Source organism: Numida meleagris, chromosome 6, assembly GCF_002078875.1.
Source record: "Numida meleagris isolate 19003 breed g44 Domestic line chromosome 6, NumMel1.0, whole genome shotgun sequence".
Lineage (NCBI taxonomy): Eukaryota > Metazoa > Chordata > Aves > Galliformes > Numididae > Numida > Numida meleagris.
Window position 1 is genome coordinate 47,712,676 of NC_034414.1, and position 22,738 is coordinate 47,735,413.

Consider the following 22,738-nt stretch of genomic DNA (forward strand, 5'->3'; position numbering starts at 1 on the left):
AAAGGTGGATTTTAGCTGGCTAAGAAACACTAGATGATTACCACAGATGTTCATACCTAAAATTTTATTCAGGGTAAGATCCTCAAAAAGAACAGGGTTGGTGAAAAAAGTTAGCCAAAGGGATCAGTAGACATTGATGCAATTTAGTTGCAAATTGAGTCAAGAATGTCTGGTGCAGCTCTTTCTGAGAAAAAGAATGGGACAATGCCTGTCCCTTCCTTATTTAAGCTAGACAGTAAGCAGTGGTATGACTAGAAAACAGTCTTTGCATAGTCTGTTACTTACCTAATAAAGAAATTATTGAAGTACATATCTGTAACATCTGACTTCTAAAAATTTGAGACTTATCACTTTATGATGAGTGACTTTGGATATTGAAAACCATCACATTCTACTTCAGTTGATACTGTGTTGTAGTTGTTAAGAAAAATTGGGACTTCACTTTGACACATGCCATAACCTAGCAATACTCTTGGCAAAGAGAGGTGATACTGAACTATCTTAAGAGGATCAGGAAGTTCTTTTAAGGAAGACAAGTTCAATGCTTGAAAACAAAGTCATTTAACTTGTTGGACTCAGAAAGCAGATAGCAAGACTTTGTTGAGATCTGTGGCCTGTGTATTTTTGGGATTTGTTTTTTACTTTGCATCTGATTCAAAAATTGGTTGAAAGGTTTTGGTTCGGACATTCATAGCACAAAAAACATTTCACTGACTATAGAATCAGTAAAATACTTAGAAGAAGAAGACAGAATTTTTGAAGAGATTTTAAAGTATTTGTGAAAGTGGTTTTTAGTGGATGACCACTAAGATCCTTAGGATAGTACTGTTTCTGTGCTGTTGAACATAGTGCTTGTTCTCTATCTGTATTTATCAAAGCAGGAAATCCAAGCTTTCCTTTGGAAGAAACATCCATTCCACCAATGTCATTTCTGTTTATGCTGGATTCCTGTGTTTTTGTTAAGTAGCAGATGCTTTATGTTACATCAAGGTACTCTGGAGCTTAGCATAGCTGAATGTTTTCTCTGTTTTCTCAAAACGCTGTTATGAAAATGTGAAACAATCTATATTATGCTGGAGCCACCCAGAGATTTTGTTAACTCAATGCATATTATAAAGGGAACAGTATTTCTGACTTGACTTCCTGCAATGATCAGAGTGTTTCAGTGTGTCACGTCACTGAGAGCATCCTGAGTGTGAAATGTGTTGTACCTTTTTATTACGGTTTTAATAGCACTAGCATATATGAGTCTGTTGAGGAAGTGTTTGTCCATTACTTCAACTCCTGATTGTGATTCCTCAAGTCTTGCATCTGTTCCTTGCACTTTCTTAATGAACTATAAGGGTTTGTTGGCATCTTTGGCTCTAGTGTTTCTCAACTCCAGCCCCAAAAGCATGCAAAAGATGTTGAATGCAGAAAGACCCACAAAGTACCTGCTCCATCCATGCATGCTGAACACAGAATAATTCCAGTCCTACTCACTGAATTTTAGAAAGCTAGTAAAAGACCACAAGTTGTATATGCAATATTTCTCAAGAGGAGACAGATTAAAAGCATCACTAAACATCACCTTATGTCCTTATAAATAATAATATTAATAATAATAATAAAGTGGACATGACAGATATAAGGAAAATCCTGCAATCAGATTCACTTCCAATTTCTAACCTGGATTTCAGTGTATATATGAGCACACACAGAAGGCACACCAATTGGACATCAGGGATTTTAGCGTCAGAAGCAGCACTGTACCCTGCCTCACACCTTGTTCCCAACCATAGTCCTTCCCTGGAACCTTACCTGGAGATGCACATTTCACTTGTAGAAATCAAGTTTTGCATGAAGAGGGAAAGAGTCTTTCTCGATCCCTGCAGGTTAAGCAAGGGATTATTACCTCATGCAAATAGAATCAATAAGCAATTTCCTTTATAACACAAGGGCAACCTTCTTGACATGGGTTCTTTAGTGGTAAATCTCAAACGTTTTTACAGTGTTGCATGGATTACCATGTATCTTAAGAATCCAGTGGCATATACTCCTTGCTCACACATCCCCATCAGGTGCCTGTCCAGACTCATCCTCCCTTGGCCCCTTCTGTGTCTACCTCAGCCCATGTGGACACACATCCCTAATACTCACAGCAGTGTATCTGGGTGCATCTGTCCACTGCAGGTGTGTATAAGCTGAGCCTCTCTCCCCTGTGGTGCGTGCATCCATCCCACCTGCAAGCCCAGCACAGCTGTGATTATGTTGTCTGTCCTGTCCCCCTAGGATCCTGATTTCAGCACTCCTGCAAATTACAGCTGATTCTTCCTCAGCCTTGGGTGACACTGCTAAGAACAGATCCCTCAGCTGTATAAATGATGTGTACAAAAATGATGTCTCCTGGGAGGCTGAACAAAACAGGCAGTGCTCCTCGCCAGCCACTGCCATGTCTCACTTTCTGCCTTGGTCTACAAGCTCTGTCAGTATGGTTTTGCAGCCTATATCTGATATAGGTCCTCTCTATTCCTCATTGCCAAGGCCAAGATTTGTGCAAGGGACTCAACTTTCACATGAGTGTTAGCACAGGATAACTGCTACTGCTTTTAGAAATAGAATCTACTGAAATGCACTGAGGTAAAATGCTATGGGTAGTTGATTTCATAAGAGAATTGCAACCAGCTAGGACTTTTCCACAGTGCATTGCATATGAACACATGTCCTCTGTGCCAGGGTGGGCACTACCATCCTACTGGGTACTGTCACAGCTGGAGTGAACTGAGGAGCCAGAAAATGTGCCCTTCAGGTTGTCCCCATAGTGCCAGTTCTCCACAGACACATGTGGCTGAGCTGATGTTGCTATCTGCTTCACACCTACATCTCCCCAGTCTGGATGTGCAATGTCTCATCCCTTACTCTGCTTACATAAGATGTAAAGATGCTGAGTTCTCCCAGAAATCAGGTTACAATCACTGTGTGATTCAGCTTCCAGATCTATTCAGCGGGGCCACTGAACCTTGCTTGTGTGTCCCAAGGTGAGGATTAATCTGTTAATGTTTGTAAAAAGCTATGTAAATGCTCTGTATCATGCTGACAGGTCAAGCACTGCATTGCTCACTGACTGCTTCTCCTGGCAGTGTAAGATATATGCCAAACAATGTCTGTGCTTTCAGCCAGTGTTCACTGATCTAACTTGACTGGCTTAACCCTATCAGGATTTGGCCCTCCTTAGCCTGCTGATGGGTGATACAGCACAAATATGCAAGGCTGCTGCTTTTCCACATAACCTTGAATACAATAAATACATCAGTGTATGCTTCTGCAGGACCATTAACTCAAGGGAAACCTTTTGGTTCTCCTGAAGGACACATGGAAAGTGAAGAAGGGAGCTGGAGCACAGTCCCCTGCTTAGCTGTGGGCATGAGGGCAGCGGCAGTAGTTGTTTCTTTAAACTGTTGGCAAGGATCAGTAGCTAGTTTCACGGGCTGAATTGCCATGTACTTGATCCTAGTTATTAGCATTACACATGGATTTTTATCTTGATTTTTGGTGTGAATGCATAATACTTTTATCATCTTAAATGCTTTTTTGCAGTGAAGGTCATTTGCCACTGATCTTTGCTGATGTCTCTATGGGTGTATGTAAGTTTTCCCAATCTATGAGGGCTGCTCCAAAAGTAATGCCTCCTTGTTTTATTATGTTTGTCAGTGACATGAGAGGTGATATGGCCTTAAAGGCTGAACATACTCACGAATATTCTGTTCCATTTTTTTTGCCATGTGACAGATGGCAGCAGAGGGGCAGCCTGATAAAATGGTGTCTGACGTGGAAGTGCATATGAGGCAAAGGTGTGGAATTGAATACCTCCATGCAGAAAAAATAGTACCCATCAACATTCATCGACACTTGCTGAATGTTTGTGGAGACCAAGCAGTGAATGTGAGCAGCAAGGTGGTGGGTGGTGCGTTTCAGCAGTGGCAGCAGCAACTTGAAAGACAAACCACATTCCAGATGGCCATGCAGATTTTACAAGTGTGAAATGCAGGGTCCTGTTCATCTCTGGTGAAAATGCATAGCTCATGGTGGTGACTACATTGTAAAAGAGTGTTTTGTAGCCAATAATTTGCTCCGTCAAATACTGCTATTGTGCTCTTTGTTGTAGTTTCCATTAAAATAAATAAGAGGCGTTACTTTCAGAGCAACCTATGTAGATAACAAAGCTGCTGAACAGGTTAGGAGCTGTTCTCAGCACAAGCTGTTACTAAGTTAAAACAGGACATCTAAAAAGAAGGGACTTTCTGTGAGTATTTGTTGCCATGTGATCCTCTTTGAGGCCACTGGAGCTAATAACTCACTGCGCGGGTCATTTTCCAGGACTAACGTAGAGATATGGTGTTGAAATATTCAATAGCAGTTATGAGATGTAGTTTTTTGTTTTTCTCAGTATTGCTTGTCTAAGCAACTTTTGCTTTCAAGGCCTGATCCAATTCCTGATGGAACTGGTAAGAATTGTGCCACTGGTTTTTCCCACAACAGGATTGCACCACCATTCGTTTTCACCATAGGCATGTGTACATGGCTGCCATGGCAGCAAATATTATCAGACTCTGGCTTTGCACCTTGTTTCTGTACCCAAAAATTTATTTCATTTTTTTTTTGTTTTTGTTTTACTGCTTTGGAGTAACAAAAACCCACAGAAACGCACCCAGCCTGCATCGATCTAGCGGTTTTAAGTAAAGGCAGATGAAAGATGGTAGGATGTAGGCTTTGGGTTGCATCTAAGAGTTGTTGCAGGATTGTGGCTGCTCCTCAGACAGATGCAGGCCCTAGTACTGTCTGGGATACTTCTGCTCCCACCTGGCTGTGCTGGAGCTAATTGAGCACAATTTAATGTGCAGCAGTCCTGTGACTGCAGTAGAGATGTAGCCCATGTCATTTATAAATGACTGCAAGTTGGAGCAGGAATAATTTATATGCCAAGTTTGGGAGGTTTCAGATGCCTTGCTTACTGCATTGTTAAAAAAAAAAATAAAATTAAAACAATAAAGTCAAAACAGATGTAGAAGTTTCTTAGATGAAAAGCCTACTAATATCTCAGCACTACAATTTGGACAGTAAGACAACACAGAACAAAAATAAATAAATAAATAGCATTTACAAGAAATAAAGAATAAGGAAACAAAAGGCAACAGAGACTTGTGCTGATGGAGGGATTAAGGCTTTTGAGACCAGGCAATGTGACATCTATGAAAAGCAGTCATTTTTGCAAATTTAGCAATTACTATCTGCCAAGAGGTGCATATAGAAAAAATGTTATTGCAAGTATGGTATGGGAGAGTTTGTCCCTATCTGGCTGTGAAGCGTCTTGAGGGTGACACAGTCATCATGCTGGTGGAGCATGGTATGTATGCAGATGCTTATGAGAAATCTATTCTGTTCTTATTTACTTGCAGATACCTGCATGTGGTGTAGTGCTGTGCATTTATAAGTCATGCACTTTTCCTCCTCAGTAATGTTTACTTTAGCCCCAGGGGGAGTGAGGCTGTGATCGGAGTGGATGACTTCATCAGAGGAGGGAAGTTACCCAGCCTTACTGACAGATATTTATGAAGAGTTTCCCAAGGCCAGCCTCCAAAAGCATTACTGCAGAGATACTTTTGACATTTGTAGTCCAAGAAGAAGTGCTATTCAGAGTAAAACAGCGCCAGTGGGTTTTCATGAAAAGCTTGGTTCTTGGATTATTTGTGGGGCTTGAATAGAGCTTTGAGTCGTAAAACCCTATGATTTCTCTTGAAAGAACTCCACCAGCCTGTATCTGTCTTCCGCTCCCCCACAGACACAGGGACCTGCAGCAATGCTCTTTGCTCTGAAGCTGCCTGCAGCACCCCTGCCTGTGGTTGGTTCCTGCTTGGGCTTGCACTCTCCAAGCAGTCTCCAGTGGACTGGGGAAGAGAGGAAAGAATTGGAATCAACTCAAAGAAAGAACCATGAACTATGGGCAAGAAAATATAGGCAAATGTAATTGAGATGCAGGCAGATTTTTTTTCCCACAGACAGATTTTTGAATAATTAAATGAATATAAAGATTGGACCTTTGGAAAGAAAATGTTCACTGTTAAAATCAACCCACGAGCATGTGCCATGAGAAAGCTTTCTTTGACACAGCTGTCAACCCCTTTGAGACTTTAAATTGGAATTTGTCTAGTGTAAATCTTAGTTTCTACTTAAAAAGAAAAATCAGAAGCATTAAACTTTTGTCAGGGGTTTTTAAAATATGGGAAAACTAATATAATTGCTGTACTAATGTACAGTTATGAACTTTTAGGGTCACCAGTTTTTGGCAAAGAATGGTTATGTCTTTTGATTTGTGAGATATTTTGCTATATAATGTTGTCATACACTGTCTCCTTAGAAAAAAAGTATACGTTCTCTCCTTTGGACCATTTGACATGACTATTTTGTTTGTACCAGTGCCTCACTCCAGAGCTGGCTGCATTTCAGTCACCAGTGGCTTTGCCGAGTTTCTATATGAATTATTGGACTGTGTTTAGTATCTAGAGGAATAAGGAGTTGAAAAGTATGGTTGTAATGTCTGACTGTAACTTGAAAGGGTTCCTCAGATGCATAGCCAGGCTAGATCTGTTTGTGGTCCCAGCAAAGCAATGACCATACTGGACTCAACAGAAAAAAGTCTCTGGGTAACAAAAGGATATCCCCTGTCAGGCCCAAGGCATGCACAATGTGGCTTCCAGGTTCAACATGAAAGAGTGGTTTTAGAGGGTGGCATACAGTCCAGCACTGTGAGAAGAACAAGAGTCAGCTATGTTAGCTGTATCAGTGGCATTTGGGAGTAGCTAAGGACTGATAGGATACTCATAATTGGACCCAGTTTGAATTCTTAAGTTAAACAGGCTTGTATGAATGCTGTTAGCCAGCTGGGAAGTCTTTGGAAAAAAACAACTTCAAACAAAGGGGATTCTTTTAAGGTTTCCCATGTATCAAGAGGATTTTTTTCTGAGTTGTGTTAGTTTATTTTCATTCATCATTAACATTGATTAACACTGCATTGACTTCTTATTTAGCAAAATAATATGAACAATAACCAATAAAGGAATATGTATTTTTTTTATGTTCCTTCTTGATGTTTCCAGAGCTACAGATCAATTGCTAGTGTTTACTGACTCCTGCTCAAGAGTATAGGGCCTGTGGATGGGCCTTCTTTTATGGCTGGCACTTGCACAGTGCATAATCTGAGATGACGTTGACCCTGGCAGCCTTATGGGAATAATATTTTCAGCAGGATGAATTATTCTTGAATGGTTTCTTCAGTGTACTGTGTTACATGCCCAAGCATTTCTTTCATCATCTTGAGCATATGTCCTAAATTTCCTCTCTGCTCTTTTTATTGCATGGGTTTGATTGTAGCCAACAGCAAAGGTCAAAAGATATTTTACTGTTCCTTTTTCTGTATTTCTGTTAAGATGAATTAAATTGTTGGTGCTGTAAAGTGACTTGTTAAAAAGCTTATGCTGCAAGACTTCAACTGGTATAAACTGAAGCTGAACCACATCAGTTTAAACCAGATAGTCCAGAGAGACAATGTGGTCCAAAGGGTAGGGTATTGATTTCGAAACCAAGAAAGAGTGTTTGATTCCCTGAAGCCAGAGAAGCTCCAGGAATTTAAATAATACATTTCATCTTACTCTGACTCAGTTTTTTCCTGGATGAGTGGTAGAGTGGCTCTGTATCTTAAGGTACTTTGTACTTCCAATTTTTCAATCACGTGGTTTTATTTTCCCATCTAATATTAGTCAGTAAATCTATCTGTTCAATCTATGTTATAGATAGGTTCTGAATTCTGGGAATGCTGAGGTACCATTGAACAGATAATTATGTTTACCACTGTCCATGAGTGGTAGCATGTATAATTTCTCAGTCCATAATCGAACCAGCACTCTTTTGTACTTCAAGGAGTGTTCAATTTATTTCCCACATAATAAAGCAAATCCAGATGAATTTCTTACTGTATAAAAAATTCAAATCACAATTTTCAGGTTAAACTAATATTTACTTTAGTCTTTTAAATTAATTCCCCAATGGTCTTTGGAGATATCTGGCCCAAGTTCATCTTTAGTTTTTTTTTTTTTCTTTGTTCATCTGTTTTGGTTTTCTGTTTGTTTGTTTTTTGTTTGCTTGCTTGCTTGCTTGCTTGTTTTGAAAGGAAGGATGTTTGTTTTTAATGTTGTTATTTTAGCATTTAGTTCCAGATATGTAACTTCTGGAGGCTTGTACATCTTTTTCTATCCCTAGAATTTGCTTAAATGTTGTGAACAAGAAATATCTGAATATCATTTCTATGATTAGTGCTCATTTCCCAGTTTTGGTTTGTGACTGAAAGTCCATCCTCTCACCAGAGCCTAAAGAACATTGTTTCATTGCTGCCATCTTCCCTTTAGTTGGTCTTTTGCCACAGGCTTCTTTTTTTACTGGCATGCTCATTGCTCCAGCCACCTTATCCCAGTACACACTGGCACTTTCTTACAGCGTGAAACGGGAAGAAATATAGATAAACATTACCTTCCAGGACCATCTGGCTTTAAAAAATATGAGCAGAGCCAAACAGATATGTTAGTAAAGTATCTTAACTGAGAAAGCATCAGTCCTATAGGTATGACATAACAATTGTTAGAATAGAAAACAGTTCTGTGTGAACAAATAGAAGATTCTTGGTTTTGAAACACTTGAGTTTGAAATTGGAGTCTTACCAAACCACTGTTTCTTAGGTATGTTGCTCTTCATTTACTTATCACTCCAGTTCAGTGGGACTCAGCGGTCTCACTGTATGTTATATGGACTGTGGGATTTACGCACAATCATTTCCAGTGACTAATTTTGTACAATTTATGTGCTAGGAATATTTTACTTATTATTAGCAGCCACTTTATTGCAAGCAACATTTTTAAAGACTTTATTATACGTCAAAAAATTAGGGCTAAACTTGGCTCTCAGTTCTAGGAACATAAATAAATGTTATCTTTCCTTTTAACAGTAATTTTACTTAAGGTTTTGTGAATAGAATTTGGCTTGGTGTCCACCAAAGAAAAATGTAGCAAAATATATGTTTCTTTCTCTAAATCTTCAAGAGGGGTTACCAATATGCTACTGAATACACTGTTAGAGAACAGTGAAATATTTTCAGTTTTATGTGTGGCTGTGTTCTTGATTTTATTCACTTTTCATATGGACATTGTTTTAAATTAGTGGCACTACATTAGAGTATGTCAGAATGCATCATATAAACAGATAGAATTTATTATGACCTTGAGGCAACATGATGTGTATGCTGCATTATATTAGCTATCCAGATATGTTCCTTACAAAGTACAGTACCCACTTCAGACAGAGAAATAACATGGTGGTTATACATACTGTACAGAAGACATATGCAAATGATTTATCCAAATCTATAGCGAGATCATTGTATCTTTTTAATACAAACAGGAATAAGGTTTAGCAAAAAAAAAAAAATACTGATGGTTTTGCTGCATACACAAGGTGATATCCTTTGCTGAGCAATGGAAATCTCTGAACATCAGGAAACATGTTTTTGCTATGAGGGCAATCAATCACTGACAGAGGTTGCCCTGAGAAGTTGTGGAGTCTTCATTCTTGGAGATTTTCAAAAACATTCAAGAATGTAGCCACATACAAAACTGAAAATATTTTACTGCCTTCTTACATTAAGAGTACTCGATTGCACATTGGTAATTCTTCTTAAGGATTTAGGGAGATAAATGTGTATTTTGCTACATTTTCCTTTGATGGACATCAAGACAAATGCTATCTGGATGTGGTCCTGGGTAGCCACCTCTGGGTATTCCTGCTTGAGCAGTGAGTTGGGACCAGATGACTCCAGGGTTCCTTCCAAACATCAGCCATTTTATTATTCCATGTTATATGGTTGAAAATAAATGAAGTGCTGTTTCTCTCTTTAGTGCCCATCCTTGCGGTGTTTCTCAAGCGTTGGGCAAGTTAGTCATGGCCTTTTCCATCTTGAATCCCACTTCTCTGCTGTGCTAGAGAGCTCCACTTGTGGCCATGCAGAAATGAGCTGTTATGTTGCTCATGTTTTCCCAGCTGTGCAGCCTGCACAGCTGGGAAGTTTCCCCAGAATCACTGGATCTTGACAAGTTGAGTATTCACTTCACTTTCACACCATGCTCACTCTTCAGGCAAGACAAAGGGAGACCTGCTCCCATGGATCAGTGCCTGGGCCTCCTGGGAATGTACAGGCCGACCTTCAGCAGCTCACTTCAACCTTCAGCTCTTTCTCCCCCACCTTTCCATACATGGTTCTGTTGTAATTTTGTAATCTGATTGGGCTAAGGATCATTCTTGCTGTCTTTGTCTGGTTTCTAGCCCAGACGTCAGCAGGGGCTGCCGCATGCTGCTGCAATAAAAATGACTAATGATGATGATAAAAGGTGTGGGAGTTGGTTGCCTGGAGTGTTATCCTACTTTGCTAACTTTGTTTTAGAAACTAGCTTCTTCTTCCAGTTACGTTATTTTATCAAAATTAACTCAAACATTTTAAAAGCAGCCAGGGATTTTCTATTGCCTTATTTTTGGAATACCTATCCTAAAACTTGGAAAGAAGTTTTGAAATTTTCAGAGTTCGGATGGTGACTGCTGTCATAGAGCCAATAGCCTTCAGCCTGACTGGCAAGTTATCAGCACCTTCAAGTGTTAGCTCCAAATGCGTCCTAAAAGAGACATTCAATAAAAGTGTTCTATTTTTAAATTAGGGCTGAGATAGGTAGTAATAACACACAAAACAGTATGTGAAAAGAACATTATCAAGGTTGCACAGCTCAGCACTTGAAACTAAGAAATGCTGCAAGTAAAATTGTCCCAACTCCATTAATTTGCCACCTTGCACAGGTACATCAGTCAAAGGCTATTTTTGCACAGGATTGGAGTCTCGCTTGGTGTGCAGAATAGACGACACACTTTGTGAGTTCAATACCTGATTTCCTTTTTGCTGTTCAATGCATAGCTCAAATTCTGCTGTGAGAGCAAAACTATCTCCCACTGGGGCATTCCATGGTGTTCCACATTGCAGGTCCTTGCTGCATGCAAACACTGACTTAGTTACCTTTATAGCATCTTAATAACAATTCTGAGTATCATTTCTCTCTTGTACAGGTGGTAATCTATGGCAGAAAAGGCAAGATTACAAGTATCTGTAATTGTGAGAGCCCAATTTAATTTTTTTTACAGTGAGCAGCGCATGCTGCATGAGGCCATGAGTTTTCACTGCAATGGCCAGTATTCTCTGCTTCACATATTTAAGCCCTTGTGCCCAAGGTAGGCTCATAGAAAATGAAGTGTACAGAACTGTTGTGCAGTGTTGTCAGTGGTATAAGGGAGCTGTCCCCTTCCTCAGGGCAGTATCTCATTCCTGTAGACGAAGGACTGCTGCTCCTTTTTGCACTCTCCTGACGACTTTATATTCTTCGTTGAAAAAAATTAAGAATTCCACAAACAAAAGCCTTTTTCTCTCCTATCCTACGGCAAATGCACAGTGCACTGAATGAATCTGGTGTTTGGTGAATAGAACAATGGTTAGCTAAAGCCTGCTTGGTGATATACAAACAGAAGGAGGGTGACTACATGCTGGATCACTTTTAATTGTGTCTTTTTTGACAGATCTTTGCAAATTTATTACACAAATTATTTATTTTTGAAAAGCAAACACAGCATTTTGCTATTCAAATTTTTGTGTCAACAACCATCAATGTCATTTCAACTGTCATTTGAAACTCATTTCAAAAGTTCTGCACAGATCATTTTAGTAGAGAGATTAAATAAACAGGAAAAAAAAACAATAAATGTAAATTCCTTTGTCAAACATATTAATTAAAACCAAGTGCATTTTCAAATGCATAACACCTTCTATCAGGATATCTCAGTTGCAGTAAAATTGCCAGTGTCATCCTTCCCTAAATTCAGGATATACTCGAGTATTTCACAGATACCCTTAGCAGATTTAAATGTGGCTAAAATAATTATCAATTTCCAAACATCATTCTTGTAACCAGTAAAGGTGGGTAATTTTTTCTGAAAAATATTTTCCCTGAGACAAAAGCAATGTCAGACCAAAAGGTTGCCATCTTAGAAAGTTATATGCGTAAATAAAAAGAATACAACTTTCTTGAATGAGAAAGTGTCAGCTGGCTAGAGTTGTTAGAGTTACCAGGGGAACTACAGGCCAGTAAGCCTCACCTCTGTGCCTGGGAAGATCATAGAGAAGATCCTCCTAGAAGACATGTTAAGGCACATATGAGACAAAGAGGTGATCCAAGACAGCCAGCATGGCTTCACCAAGGGCAGATCTTGCCTGACAAATCTGGTGGCCTTCTATGATGGAGAGACAGCATCGGTGGATGGGAGAAGGGCGATGGATGTCATCTACCTGGACTTCTCCAAAGCCTTTGACATGGTCCCTCACCACATCCTTCTCTCCAAATTGGAGAGGTATGGATTTGAAGGATGGACCGTTCGGTGGATTAAGAACTGGTTGGCTGGTCGCAGCCAAAGGGTTGTGATCAATGGTTCTATGTCAGGGTGGAGGCCGGACATGAGTGGTGTCCCCCAAGGCTCAGTCTTGGGACTGGTGCTCTTCAACATCTTTATCAATGACATAGATGATGGAATCAAGTGCACCCTCAGCAAGTTTGCAGATGACACCAAGCTGAGCAGTGCAGTCGATACACTGGAGGGAAGGGAAGCCATCCAGAGGAACCTGGACAGGCTGGAGAAGTGGGCCCATGTGAACCTAATGAGGGTCAAGAGGGCCAAATGCAAGGTGCTGCACTTGGGCCAGGGCAATCCCAGGTATTTATACAACCTGGGGGAAGAGCAGCCCTGCGGAGAAGGATTTGGGGGTCCTGGTGGACGAGAAGCTGTACATGAGCCAGCAGTGTGTGACTGCAGCACGGAAGGTCAACTATGTTCTGGGCTGCATTAAAAGAAGAGTGGCCAGCAGGGAGAGGGAGGTGATTGCCTCCTCTACTCAGCTCTTGTGAGGCCCCATCTGGAGTACTGTGTCCAGGCCTGGGGCCTCCCGTACAAGAAAGACGCGGAGCTCTTGGAATGAGTTCAGAGGAGAGCCACCAAGATGATCCAAGAGGGCTGGAGCACCTTTTCTATGAAGAAAGGTTGGAGGGAAATGGGCTTGTTTAGCTTGGAGAAGAGAAGGCTCCGGGGAGACCTCATTGTGGCCTTTCAGTACTTGAAGGGAGCGTATAAACAGGAGGGGGAAGGATTTTTTACAAGGGTGGATAGTGATAGGACAAGGGGGAGTGGTTTTAAACTGAGACAGGGGAGATGTATGTTAGATATTAGGAGGAAGTTTTTTACGCAGAGGGTGGTGACACACTGGAACAGGTTGCCCAAGGAGGTTGGGGATGCCCCGTCCCTGGAAGCATTCAAGGCCAGGTTGGATGTGGCTCTGGACAGCCTGGTCTAGTGGTTCACAACCCTGCACTCAGCAGGGGGGTAGAAACTAGATGATCTTTGAGGTCCTTTTCAACCCAGGCCATTCTATTGTTCTATGATTCTATGATTTGCAGTGTCCCTTAATGTAGCTGTAAACAATTTTTGAAATAAACAGCCTGAAGCAAAAACGGTTTAGACTTTCTAGACCCACAAACTGACAGCTCTTTTCTAAGGAAGCTCAAGTGTTATATTCCTCAAGGTTTTGGACGCTCTTCCAGTGCATATTTGTTTTTAAGGAGGAGACACTTCTGAGCTCTGTTTTGAAGAACTAATCCTAAGGGCAGTTTGATTCATTACAGGAAAAATTATCTTCTGGTCTTGGCAGAATTTAGAGATAATATATAGCCAAAGAAAGATACATTTGTGTAGCTTTTCCTCCTCGTAATATTTCTTAAATGTCTTCTGAAGCAGCTCAGTTTCGATTCCAACATGCAGCGGCGTGAGGGCCACTCTTCAAATTTCTTATGACAGAAGTTATGTGCCTTCTGGCAGATGGTGGAGACCTGTTTTTCACTGAGACTTGAGTATTGTTTCTGTCCTTTTACGGGGTCTCCACTTTTTCTTTCTCCTAAAAGAGAACCCCATAGGTGCCTTTGAAGTAGAAAATTAAGTGCTGAGATCTAAAATGATGGAAAGAGATTCTTTAACATGTAATTCCTTCATCAAGCTGTTTCAGTTAATGACATCTGAACAAAGATACAAATTTTAAGGCTTTTAACAGTTAGATTTTTTTTTCTTTCTCAGAATGGACAATAGTAAGAATGGACACTGTCAAACATGACTACTCAAGAATCGAAGAGTATTCTGACCTGATCTGAACTGATACTTATAGGATATAACCAGCATCCAGGGATGGTCACTGTAGAGTTCTGAAGTTCTTTTTTAAGCTCAGGACAGATGTGCAAAGGACTGAGAGAGAGATCTGACTTCAAATCTTTATTCTATGATAGTTTCAGGGGCGCAGGACGGAGGGATGTTAACATTTTTCCTTTTTCTTTTTTCTCTCACCCCTCCTCTTGTTTTTTTCTTCTTTTTTCTTTGAATGAAAAGTGTCCCCTCTACCAGACTTGGTCTATATAAATTATAAAATCTTTGGAGCAAGGACAATGCATCTGCAGAGTGTACAGCACACAAGCTTCATGGTAATGAAGGAAGCCAAAGAAGGGATTTTGTCCTCTGTTGCTCAAAAACCTCTTAGCATTACTGCAGAAGGCAAGAAAGATAACCAAAATCACGGTATTGATTTTGTGTGAGGAACAACTAGAACAGGATTTTTCAGCTTTCCAAAAAGATGACTACAGGGATATGGTAGGAGATTTACAGTATTCTAGGTGGCCTGCAGACTAAAATACAATTATGCACTGTCTCAGATTACATCATTAGGAATCAAATAGCAGGTTTAAATAATAAGTGGATGATTTTTCAGATGTTCCTTAATTATCTTCTGAGCTCATTGCTAAGAGGACACTGCACAGAAAACAAGAAGTTGACGTGAATTCAGAAAGCAATTAAAAAAATCCATGAAGGTGCATTAAATCCAAAGATGTTCCCTCTGGCAGAGAAACTTCCTTTACCTGCAGATTTTTGGACTCGAGTTAGGTATAGAAGTAAGCATTACTGTACGCTTGTGCTGTGTATGTTTGGCATCAGCTAATGGGCAAGGGGACACCTGGTTAGCTGGGCTTGGTTCTGGCTCCACAGGCCACGGTTATTCTCATTAGTACCACAGTGTGTTTGGCCTGTACTGTAAATCCTATAAAGCAGTCCTGGGAAATGGACACCGTGGCTAGCTCAGTCCTGAGGGTGAAGAAGCAGTCAGTGGTGAGACACCAAAGACCTGGTGGGGCTGGTGTTTAGTTTCTCTTCTCCTTCCCCACTGAAGCTAATTCTTCAGGGGAAGGAGTCCCCTGGGCTCTGCAGGTCAGGGCTTAGCAGATGCTAGATGAATCTGAGACCTGAAGGATCTGTTCCCCACCACGATATTCACAATGTGCAACGTTTATATTTCAGCACTAAGTGCTCTGTTCTGTCCTGGAGGCACAGCTCTTAGCTCCAGCTCCATGCTGCACCAGTGACCTGAGTGCAGTTCTGCACCCGTATGCTTCCAGGGACATAGTTCTTCACAGTCAGGAGTTAAAGTAGCTGCTAACAGCAGAGCAATAAGTTGTTGGAAACTGGAGCGTAAGCATCATCAGTTGTTTTTTACAACCAGTGCATTTGCACACATTGTAGAAGGATTCACGTAAAAGGAATAAGCATAATCCCCATCATTCTCCCTTCCTTATTGCTGATAGAGGTTACCAGAGTTGACTACAGGGAAAGTAGATGGGAGGAAATACACTTTTTACTCAAAAGATCTGAAAAGAAATACCAAGTATTTAAAGGATGGAAATGGCAAGTATGCTGTGGTACCACCTGAGAGTCAAATGCTTCTGAACATTAGCACCGAGCAACCAAGCACAGTGCTGTGCATCAGAAAAATGGATTGTAAACAGGAAATGAGCCACTCTAAATCAATGAGGATTATAAAGAAACTTAACCACTACTTGAGCCAACCCAGAAAATTCATCATCTCTGGGTCTGTGAAATTTGGAATTTGAATTGCATATGATTTAAATAGCTTGCTAGTTTTGATCAATAATCATTTGTTTTTCATAGGGCATCTTATACCAAAAGGGAGAGGGCTATGGGTTGAAGGGTGGCCTTTGATCAGTTTTGTTTCTTTCACAAACTAGGACTCATGAAGCCTCATTAATCCTTGCTGCAGGTGGAGCTGAAGGCTATTTGTCAATCTGTGGATAGAAGTCTCTGCACAGAGGCATTAAAGGAGAGTGTCCAGCAGTAGCTTGGCGTTTAAGGATCATTATTCTGATATAAACTGTAGCTCTGTTTCTGAGATAGAGACACTTATATTCAAAATATCCAGTCTCTTTATGACATAGCTTAGGTATCCTGAGCATGACAGGCTGGCGCATGATCTCAGACACAAATGAGAAGAAGGAAGGAGAGCGGAGGCATATCCTCCACCTCTCCTGAATCCCTGAGCTGCCTGGGGGACAAAAACAGCTGCCAGAGCATCCACGGGACCTGACCCATAGTGGGGTCCAGGGTGAGCCCTGTAATACATTGCTGGTTTGAATTCTGCCCTCTCAGAAAAACCTCACTATTGTGGAGTGCCCTCCATTTTCAGAGAGGAGGTCTGACACTGTTGAGGCCCTTGGAGATATTGTGGCTACAGAGCTATAAATAGCATGTATTTCCCACTGCCTGAAACCTGCCAGCGCAGCAGCAGGATGACGTAGGTTCGCTTTCCTGCTGGAGCACTACATAAGTGCTTGTCCTCTCTCTGCTGAGACGTCTGTTAGCTGTAGACACTGGTTTCTGTGCTCACTGCTGGGGAGATGTTATTGAACCTGGCTCACATTTCTGCTTTTTCTGATCTTTTTTCCTCTACAAGAAACACCTCCCCCTGGGCACCTTTCCTTGCCTCCCCTCCCTTTTCTTTTGGACAGGTCTCTGCTTTTCTAAGATACTCTGATTGCTGCTCAGTATTAGTTTCTGCTTGTCCCACTTTGATTCATATGCTGTTATATACAGTGCACTGTCTGTGCAGACTGCTCTGGCTGAATGGCCTTTTTTGAAGCTTTTTTATGATCTGAGAGATTCTCTCTTGCTTTTCCTTCTCTCAGCTTTATTTTGCATTCATATGATGTCTTTCAGTACTGTGAAATCCAAATCTGCAAATAATGCAGATGGGTGTTCCTTGCAGCTGCTGATACCTCTCTGAGCAGTATCATGACTGGCAGCTAGGAACACAGCGTGTGAGTGAAAGTTAGGAGAGGACTGACCCAGTTCAAGATGTCGCAATTACTGTATGTGGGTACAAACTCATCACAGAAGAGAGAATATGACAATGTAATCCTTATTAGATAAAGGATCCCAAGGCTGCTGATGCTCACAAATATTTCTGCCGGCTTTGCCTTCCTCCCACTGGCAACAGTGCAACATGCATTGGGATCCACTGCTCAGCAACCTGCCCAGGGGCTGTCCAGGATGAGAGCTGAGGTTGGATCTTAGTTGGATATCAGGTTGGATATTAGGAAAAAATTATTTTCAGAAAGAGCGGTGAGGTATTGGCACGGGCTGCCCAGGGAGGTGGTGGAGTCACAATCCCTGAAAGTCTTCAAGAAATGTGTAGTTGTGGCACTGAGGGTCACGCTGAGTGGGCAGGATGGGGATAGGCTGACATTTGCGGTAGATAATATTAGTGGTCTTTTCCAACCTTTATGATTCTATGAGTATGCAGCTTTCCCACATCTGTCCTTGGAGGAAAAAGAGTTTAAGAGCACTTGTTAGGAGGAAAGGAACAAAACTCCCCTTTGTGTGTTGTACAAGTGGGATTAAACCTCTCCTCTCCTGGTAACTGGAGCACTTCTATGTGCCATAAGGGAAGGTGGCTGCTCCAGCAGCAGCTGAATTCACACTCTGTTTTGTATGATTTCCGTGCCTCCTTCAGTTTGCTAATCAAAACAAGTTTCTGCTGTGTTTCTTATCCCCAGAGGGTGGAACTATCCCCAGAAAATTAAAGCTCTCTTATCTGTTAATGTGTCATCACAACTAATAGCCTGGGGACTATAAACAAGTTTAAATATCAGAACAGTTTGGCTGGTGATTGTCTGTGATTATGTATTAAGAATACAAAATTTGTGCCCAATGATATTCAAGCTAGACTGAAGATGACAAGCCAGCTCCTCAGCTGCTGTAAATGGAGGTGGCTTGGCTGAGCACAGCAGTGAGGCTGCTCAGCACCTGACCCTCAGAGCTTTACAGAAGTTTCCATTCCTATTTGTCAAAGCACTGGGTCATACATGCCAGCACAGGCCCAAGCAGAGTGCAGACCGTTCTCTCCTGCTCTGATACCTGGGCTCTGGGCTCCTCCTGGCTGTGCAGCTCACAGCCTCCTAGGCACTTTGTCGATAGTGACCTACAAGTGAAGTGATTGCAGATTGCTGAACTTTGTCAAGAGCAAGTCAAGGAGCCAGAGTGTTCAAAAGCTGTCAGATATGTCAGGCAGGTACCTCATGAGGGATGTGCTTTGTACCTTCAACTTGACAAACATAGTGCAGAAAGATAACAAACATGCACTCCCTGCCACCATTTCCAAAGCCCTGCTGCTTTCTCATCACCTTCAGCTCACTTACTGTTTGTGCTGAGGGTGAGGAGACAAGGAAGGGTTATTTACTCTTGCTAGAAATGCTGTGTCTAGTCCACAAGACTGCTTGCAATGGCAGCAGCATGCAACGGGACCTATGGGTCTGTGGAGAGGCAGAGAGAGATAAAGTGATATCCCCTAGATATGTGCAAAGTCAATAGTAGTTCAGACAGGTGAATATCAGAGAAGTGTCCTAACCACTTGAACTGTCCTTGTCCCTGTGCAAAGCAGAATACACAGAATACATAACTTTTCTTTACAGGCTATATATCTTCTCAAAACATTGATACCAGGCTAAAGATGAATCTTGCAAAATGGAATAGGAAGCACATTCATTTTGATAAGGCAAGAGGTCACTTACCTAATGAAGTAGTACTTAAATAAGAAGGATCATTATTAAATAAATGGTATATCTAGTGCTTTCTATTCTTCCTATCTCTATCAGCATTTCTGGGCGAGGACAAGGAGTGTTTCCGACAAGCATATGGTCCCACCAGAAAAGATATTAAAGGAGCAATGTGTCATAAGAATCTTAAAACACGAAACAATGTCAAATAAATGAAATCAGATTCCAAAGGAGAATAATAAAGGCTGAGAAAAAGGTACCTAGAAAGCCAAGATTTTGATTTTTCCTTTAATCAGAGCAATTATATTAAAACTGTCAGGAACTATTTTCCCAGTAGCAAGAAACACCTGCAAGACACAACCAGCCAAAATTCCCCTCTGAGCACAAGATCTGTGAAGGTTAAAGGCTTGAGTCTGGCATCAGGAGAGTGCTCCTTGTCTCCCAATGTCACTCCACAAATGTGGAAAAGTAATTTTGATTCTGGTCTCCTCACAGTTCAAAGTCAAAGTGTACCTTGATTCAACAATTCTATATTTGGCAAAGTACTAATATAATTGTATTTGGTCCCAGTCTTGTCCTGTTGGAATATTAAGCACCTCCTAATACCAAGCCCACTGTAGTCTCTTTCGTAGCATAGGTGAGGCATAAAATAGCAAGTGGTGTGGTCGCACTGGAGCAATCCCTCCAAGGAAACTCAGTATCTCCTTGCTAATTATTAGAACTTGCAATGAACAGAAAAATGATTACATGACCTCAGCTCAGAGGTTGTGCAGCCTGGGGACCCCTCTGCTGTAGCTGCCAGCAGTGGGTATGTGGGAAAGATTTTAATAAAAAGGCAAGGATCTGGTGGTACTTTCCCAGAATACTTTCACAGCTTCCAAAAAAAATCACAACTCAAGGACTTCCTAAGCCAGAGGGCTTTTCTTTATATCTATTAGTCTTTGATATACTTTTTCTTTTGTGAATTATTTAGCTACTTTTAGGATTTATGTTAATTTTAGGATTTGAAGCATCCTGCAGGAAAGAGTTTGACACTTTTATTGCATGCTGCACACTTTGAATTTATTAGGAAAAAACTGGAGTTGCTCACAGTAGGGGTTCTTGTGCCCTCCAGCTGCCTCTGCGCACATCAGTCCCAGAAACAAAATTATTGAGCATATGTGGCGTAGATGCCTTGACCACCCCATATTGGTTGGTACAGGGTGTGTGCAAATCCACCCCAGCTGAGGCTCCAGACATGGGTGTGAGTGGTTAACTTTGCCCAAGCCATAGGATACAGGCAGACACACAAATTGATCAATGTATCTTCTCTGGCTTTTTTCAGAGACTGAAGATCTTGACCCACAGGGTACTTGGGTATGATTATGTTTCTACAGGGGCCTGAGGTACTGAATGAATAGTCCTTAGCTCAGTAGGAACCTGTCTGGAGAATTTCAGACACAGCACACAAATCCCCCTTCAAATCCTCTTGTTCAAGGCTTGGGATGTTATCTGATTGATTTTGTGATTCCACTTGATTTTTCAAACAAACAGTGAAATGCAAACATTTGACCAGAGGGACCACCTCTCAGCTATTGATATCCAGCTGACTCATGGCTTAGTGGGTGAAGTCATTGCTGTGTGGCACAGTTAAAGATGTGGGTTTGTGGTCTGCTGCCACAAGGATTCAATGCATTGTTTGTGAGTTTAGTGTAAGAGGCTTTCATAGGAATTCTCCTGGACTTACAAGAGCCAGCTTTCCTAAGTATCACTGACTACGCAGTGGCAATTCCTTAGGCAGGGAGGGCACCTGCTAGGTGCAAAGCAGAACCAAGGGAGAGGTGGGACACTTGGGCTCCTCCAGGTACCAGTTGAGGGCAAATATGCCAAGGACCATCTGCTGCTAGAGGAGGTCCAACAGAAAGAGATGCAACTGAGAGTGGCTGGAGGAACATGGGGAGCAGTTTGTGAGGGCTTCCAGGAACTGAGAGCCAGCATGCCCTGGGAGGTGCCCGGTGCCCCTGCAGCTTTGCCCTGCTGGGTCAGATAAGCAGCAGACCTGTGGGATGAGTGCATTCTGATGTTTGGTGCAGCATCCCTCCAGGAGAAGTCACAGCTTTGCTGTGGATACGTCCAGGTTACCGACTGCCTCCTTGTTTTCTGCTGAATCACTTGGTGACGTCAAGGCAAGGGAAGTAAATGCTAATACAAGCATAAGTGTAAGAGCTGGCAGCACCTCCGCAGACCCCCGCTCCTGCCTTGCTCACCGCTAATCACTTGTACATCACCAGTACCTGCTGAGATTCCAGTCCTTGCAAGGATGTCAGCAGCAGTTGCTGCCCTGTATATGAACAACTGGCAGACAAAACAAGCACATTGTTTTGTCTGGACTCTCTCTTTTTTTCTCCCAGTCTCACTGTTGGTGGATTTCCACTCTTCCAGACCTTTCCATCCTTTTGGTGCTCTGCTGCACCACAGCTGCATGACCAAGGACCTTACTGGGGCTGCACGTCTGAGTTCACAAATTGTGATGCCGGGGGGATATGTGCCTGTTCCTGGAGAGCTCTCTTCTCTCTTCCTGCCTCAAACTGCATGGGGTCCAGCAGCTTTGCTCCATGAGTTAGCTGCTAGAGGAATAAGAGAAGAGGCTGTGCCTCCTTTCTCCTCCAACCAACACCCCCCCGCGCTCAGGATCTGTTGGGGGATGCTTTTGCTGCCTCCTGCTGTGGCTAGCAGCAGCAGGAAGGTCACAGGATGTGGTGGGCAGCCACAGAGAAAACAGCAGGACACAGCCCAAGCTCAGCTGCTGGCAGATCAGTTTGCTTTGGGAAAACAGCCAGCCTGCTTCAGTTTTCTGGGGCAGTCCGGTTTGCTAGTTGCATCTGAATTTATAGCGTTAGATAGATGTAAGCATGGATGACTTGAATTTATCCATTTCTAATTTGAACGATCAAATATTTACCCAGGTCTCATTACCTGGCTGGAACACCAAGGGAGCTCCAGCAGTGCCTGAAGTCAAGGCTGGTCCCAGAACTGAAGAATTTTCTTTTTTAAGCAGTTCAGATACTAGAACTGCTGCTTAGGAAATGGCTGTATACTCCCTGCAGGCAGATCGATACCTCTCAGCTCACTGCACTGCAAGGAACTTTTCATCGTACATTAAGAATGAGGAAAATAAAAGCCAAGATGGATGTTATTCTGGTTTTGCTTTTATTTTGAATTATTTAGAGGGAAGTCACTGCTGTCTTCCTTCTTGTCAGGAGACAAAATGTCTTTGTCTTTTGTAGTTTTTCCTATCAAAAAGAAAAAAAGTTCTTCCCATTTCTATTTCTCTCACCCACTCAGTCTTTGGTACTGAGGTGTAAATTTAGGCTTTCTGCAACTTTCCAGTGTCTCCTGCAGTCCTAATGCAAACCAAGTCCCCACTGACACAGGTGGAAGTCACATCTCAGTGGTACACTTCCAACGAGCTTCATAGCAACACTGCAGATGAGTGATAAGTGCTGTAAGTGATGGCTAGCACGTAACTAGAGGGTGTTATGGAGGGTTAGAAATCTCAAAGAAATCTCCAGGCTAGCTGAACTATCGCTTTAATTAAGCGTCTACTAAATAACTAGAAAAAAAATGTTAAACTTTTCAATGTATCCTTAATGTACAGC

At 41.8% G+C, this 22,738-nt stretch overlaps 1 long non-coding RNA gene across 1 annotated transcript in view; it reads left to right on the top strand.

The window, feature by feature from the left end:
* LOC110400792 overlaps positions 1–22,738 on the top strand; it is a 148,386-nt gene that overhangs the window by 119,230 nt on the left and 6,418 nt on the right. The gene's annotated exons all lie outside the window — the stretch shown is intronic.